Source organism: Myxine glutinosa, chromosome 8, assembly GCF_964187855.1.
Source record: "Myxine glutinosa chromosome 8, kmMyxGlut1.1, whole genome shotgun sequence".
Lineage (NCBI taxonomy): Eukaryota > Metazoa > Chordata > Myxini > Myxiniformes > Myxinidae > Myxine > Myxine glutinosa.
Window position 1 is genome coordinate 60,436,770 of NC_136268.1, and position 6,032 is coordinate 60,442,801.

The following is a 6,032-nucleotide window of genomic DNA, read 5'->3' on the forward strand; positions in this document are numbered from 1 at the left end:
TGAAACGTCCCCTGGAATTGGCTGTGCGTTTGTCGCCAAACGAAGTCGCTCTTAGGACCCTAAATTGGCCTGGTGATGTCGAATTAAACACCTGATTCAAGGTGATCACGCGCGATCGCGTTGCGCAAGGCAACCTCGGGGTAATCGCGCCGTGGTGCACACATGCGCACCCTTACACAGGTCGGACCGTGTTGTCGTCATAGCCATTTCAGTGTCGGAATTTTATACTTTACAGCCCGGCCCGTGTGTGCGTGAATGCCGAGAGGCTTCATGTCGAGGTCGTGAATTAAAATATATAAACACAAAACGTGTGATGCGTATCATTACACTCACATGTGCGTGTGCACAGACAACATTGACGTCATTCGGCTTCGTAGAGTAATCTATATAAATAAAACACAGTTTGTGTGTGTGTGTCTGTGTTACCTCTAGACTCCTAAACGGAGAGGCTCGCGTACTTGATTTTTGGCATCGACATGGCCATTGGGCCCGGGAAGGACATGGCCTACCTAAAAATGACCTCCGATGACGAGATCTATATTTTTTATTCATATTTAACTTAGCGCATTTGAAATGTAATAGTGGGGCGGCTTAGCCCAAATATTCAAAAGAATTGTGCATTTTGTGAAACAAGCACCAAATTTGGCACAAATGTACATTAATATGTTGCGAACATTTTCAGATATTGGGCCACTTGAAATTCCGTAATTTTTTTTTTCAAATTTTTTCAAATTTCGTAATTTCAAATTTTTCGGGTGACACCGTCACAATTTCGGTCTTCGAGGCCGGCCGATAGGCAACGTGTGACCGGAAGGGACGAGGTTCTCCTGACCACGTGGCCCTCGATCTGGGAAGCGAGAGGCGTTCCATTAGTGGACGCGCCCCTCACGCCCGACTTTTGGGCGGCCCCGGCAGGCCGTTTGTTTTGACGTTCCGTGACAGGCCCCCGCACCCCCACCTCCGGGTCGACCGGAAGCTTGTGCTGAGTACATCATACCTGAACAACTCAGTGAGGCAGAACACAGCAGTGCACACCAGGGTGACCCCTTCAGTGCATAAACCAATTAACCTGTCCACTGCAGGGCATATAGAAATGAAGTTATTTTCTGCATATAATAATAATATAAGTTCAGTTCTATATAACAATTTCTGTTATCACCACTACCACTACAACTACCACTACTACAAGCTTTGTCTGGAATTTTGTGGACTAACAGACAAACAGACATACAGACAAGCTGGGATCAAAACATTACCTCCTTCCACCATTGAGTGTAGAGGTAAACATCATGGAAATTATATCATGCCCTAGATTTAATTCATGCTTACCCGTGTATTTGCTTCACTGGTTCACAAGGTCTTTTGCATACATGTAATTCAGACTCTCGTCTTCATTGCTGACCACACAATGTTCGCAACATATTAATGTACATTTGTGCCAAATTTGGTGCTTTTATCACAAAATGCACAATTCTTTTGAATATTTGGGCTAAGCCGCCCCACTATATCGGCCGGCCTCGAAGACCGAAATTGTGACGGTGTCACCCGAAAAATTTGAAATTACGAAATTTGAAAAAATTTGAAAAAAAAAATTACGGAATTTCAAGTGGCCCAATATCTGAAAATGTTCGCAACATATTAATGTACATTTGTGCCAAATTTGGTGCTTGTATCACAAAATGCACAACAGGTTTGCTATGCTGCTACACTATAACACTTTCTGGAGCATCTAAATATCTACAAAGCTCAGTTGACTTTTTTCTCCACCAAATAACAGCGAAACGGAGTTGAGTAAAAGGGTGAAAATTCTACAGATGCTGTGATAAATAACTACCTCTGTCGGTTTGAATGTTTGAAAGAGAATAGACGTCTAGATCAATTTTAGAATTAAATTTATATCCCTATTTATATATTCCCCTTCCCACCCTCCCTTCCCCTCCTCTTCCCCCCTCCCCCTCCACCCCTTCCCTCCCCTCCCCCTGCCCTGCCCCTCCTTCCCCTTCCCCCTCCCCTTCCACCCTCCTTCCCCCTCCTACCCTCCCCTTCCACCCTCCTTCCCCCTCCTACCCTCCCATTCCACCCTCCTTCCCCCTTCTCCCCTCCCCTTCCACCCTCCTTCCCCCTCCTTCCCCCCTCCCCTCCCCTTCCACCTCCTCCCCTCCCCTTCCCCTCCTCTTCCCCCCTCCCACTCCACCCCTTCCCTCCCCTCCCCCTCCACCCCTTCCCTCCCCTCCCCCTGCCCTGCCCCTCCCTCCCCTTCCCCCCTCCCCTTCCACCCTCCTTCCCCTTCCCCCCTCCCCTTCCACCCTCCTTCCCCCTCCTCCCCTCCCCTTCCACCCTCCTTCCCCCCCTCCCCTCCCCTTCCACCTCCTCCCCTCCCCTCCCCTTCCACCTCCTCCCCTCCCCTTCCCCCTCCTCCCCTTCCCCCCTCCGCCCCTTCCCTTCCTCTCCTCCCCTGCCCCGTCCTTCCCTCCCCTTCCCCCCTCCGCCCCTTCCCCTCCTCCCCCCCATTCCCCCCAACCCTCCCCTTCCCCCTCCCTTCTCCTCCTCTTCCACCCTCCCGTTCCCTCCCCCATCCCCTCCCCTCCTCTCCCCTACCACCCCTCCCATCCTCCTCTCCCCCTCCCCTGCCCGGCAACGCCGGGTACTTCTGCTAGTGATATAATACTACTATTAATCACTATCAAGTGGTCACTGGCGAACATCGAACAAACAGTTTCACGTGGAGCACCTCACCACCGTTAAAGCATTTAAATTGCACCTGCTGTGGCAATAAATGTGAGTTGTTGCTCCCAGCTTGAGGACTCGATGACACAAGATGCCATTTGTGTTTTTGCCGACTTAATCCCTACCTCGTTTAGAATGAATAACCCGGCGGGAAAAAATGATCTGGAAGTTATTTTGATTATCGCTTATTGATTAAATCGATGTGCAGATAAGAGCTTAATGATTTACCTGTTGGACAATTGCTGAAGCACGCCCCTGCACTATTTTTAGAGCACAACGACTTTAAATTCCTCGTTCGTTGAGCTGTTCCACAAGAAAGCTCGCCTTGCCCCCTCGTCACTGAATATCAAACAGCAGTGTTGGGCACGACGTCAGGCACATCCGAGTGGCCTCGACCACGGTCATATGGAAGACATTGACCCGACATGTTCTCCAATTTTAACCACGGAGAGCGTCAAGTTGTTAGTCATATTTGTACAGAGTGGGAGCATAATTGTACATGGAGAAACGTGGAAGTCATTGCAGCAGCTGCCATGGCGTCGAGTGCCTTGGCTGGAACTCGGGACATTCCTGGCACTTTGCTCTGGCCCTTGTTGTCTGGATTAGTGCTTTTCTGGAATACATTTTACCATTTATGTTTGCCAAAAGAAATACATGGGCTGGCAAAATGGCCGACAGAGAGGTACGCACACTCGACTCTGAGCCTTCTATCTTGGGTTCGAATCTCGACTCAGCTACAAACCACCATCATGGTGCTTCACAGTCAGTGTGATTCATCAGTGTGATGAATGTGATGAATGATGTGATTTTCCTGACCAGTGTGATTCATCAGTGTGTATCAGTCAGGGTGATTCATCAGTGTGTATAGAGTCAGGGTGATTCATCAGTGTGTGTAGAGTCAGGGTGATTCATCAGTGTGTATAGAGTCAGGGTGATTCATCAGTGTGTATCAGTCAGGGTGATTCATCAGTGTGTGTAGAGTCAGGGTTATTCATCAGTGTGTATCAGTCAGGGTGATTCATCAGTGTGTATCAGTCAGGGTGATTCATCAGTGTGTATCAGTCAGGGTGATTCATCAGTGTGTGTAGAGTCAGGGTGATTTATCAGTGTGTATCAGTCAGGGTGATTCATCAGTGTGTATAGAGTCATGGTTATTCATCAGTGTGTATCAGTCAGGGTGATTCATCAGTGTGTGTAGAGTCAGGGTGATTCATCAGTGTGTATCAGTCAGGGTGATTCATCAGTGTGTATAGAGTCAGGGTGATTCATCAGTGTGTGTAGAGTCAGGGTGATTCATCAGTGTGTGTATCAGTCAGGGTGATTCATCAGTGTGTGTATCAGTCAGGGTGATTCATCAGTGTGTGTAGAGTCAGGGTGATTCATCAGTGTGTGTAGAGTCAGGGTGATTCATCAGTGTGTGTAGAGTCAGGGTGATTCATCAGTGTGTGTAGAGTCAGGGTGATTCATCAGTGTGTGTAGAGTCAGGGTGATTCATCAGTGTGTGTAGAGTCAGGGTGATTCATCAGTGTGTGTAGAGTCAGGGTGATTCATCAGTGTGTGTAGAGTCAGGGTGATTCATCAGTGTGTATAGAGTCATGGTTATTCATCAGTGTGTGTATCAGTCAGGGTGATTCATCAGTGTGTGTATCAGTCAGGGTGATTCATCAGTGTGTGTAGAGTCAGGGTGATTCATCAGTGTGTGTAGAGTCAGGGTGATTCATCAGTGTGTATAGAGTCAGGGTGATTCATCAGTGTGTATCAGTCAGGGTGATTCATCAGTGTGTGTAGAGTCAGGGTGATTTATCAGTGTGTATCAGTCAGGGTGATTCATCAGTGTGTATAGAGTCATGGTTATTCATCAGTGTGTATCAGTCAGGGTGATTCATCAGTGTGTATAGAGTCATGGTTATTCATCAGTGTGTATCAGTCAGGGTGATTCATCAGTGTGTGTAGAGTCAGGGTGATTTATCAGTGTGTATCAGTCAGGGTGATTCATCAGTGTGTATAGAGTCATGGTTATTCATCAGTGTGTATCAGTCAGGGTGATTCATCAGTGTGTGTAGAGTCAGGGTGATTCATCAGTGTGTATCAGTCAGGGTGATTCATCAGTGTGTGTAGAGTCAGGGTTATTCATCAGTGTGTATCAGTCAGGGTGATTCATCAGTGTGTATAGAGTCAGGGTTATTCATCAGTGTGTATCAGTCAGGGTGATTCATCAGTGTGTATAGAGTCAGGGTTATTCATCAGTGTGTATCAGTCAGGGTGTTTCATCAGTGTGTGTAGAGTCAGGGTGATTTATCAGTGTGTATAGAGTCAGGGTGATTCATCAGTGTGTATAGAGTCAGGGTTATTCATCAGTGTGTATCAGTCAGGGTGATTCATCAGTGTGTGTAGGGTCAGGGTGATTCATCAGTGTGTGTAGAGTCAGGGTGATTTATCAGTGTGTATAGAGTCAGGGTGATTCATCAGTGTGTATAGAGTCAGGGTTATTCATCAGTGTGTATCAGTCAGGGTGATTCATCAGTGTGTATAGGGTCAGGGTGATTCATCAGTGTGTATCAGTCATGGTGATTCATCAGTGTGTGTAGGGTCAGGGTGATTCATCAGTGTGTGTAGAGTCAGGGTTATTCATCAGTGTGTATCAGTCAGGGTGATTCATCAGTGTGTATAGAGTCAGGGTTATTCATCAGTGTGTATCAGTCAGGGTGATTCATCCCTCGGATTGACGTTAAACTGGGCATCACATTTACTGGCAATAGTTGGGGGATGTTAAAGATTCCACTGGGTCCTTTGTAAAGAGTCGGCGAGCTATCGCCGGCAACTTGATCAAATTCCAAATTCCTGCCTTGACTTTCTGTCGGAATGGCAGCTCGACCCGAATTGTAACCCTATCCATAGAAACTGCTTCACCAACACCGACGCTCTGTATAGAGCATGTTTCATGATCCGATTTGATCTGAAAAACGTCAAACACAAATATACTGAGAAAATGGTGTTTTATTATTACCTTCACCACCAAAGGTGGATGGAGGCTATGTTTACCTCTATAAACGAAGATTATGTTTTCATCCATGTTTGTTACTTGTGAAAATCGAAGATTTTTCAAGTGTACAGTGCCTATAGGAGGTCTACACCCCATTTCAAATTTTTAGCCGCGTCGCAGACGCTGGTCATAGAGTGCCCTCTGCTGTTGTTGTTGTTCTTCTTCTTGTTCTTCTTCTGCTTCTTGTTCTTGCAGAGAAGACAAAACCTCAAAGCTCCACCCATTCTGGGAATCATAGCTCCACCCATTCTGGAAGAGGCTT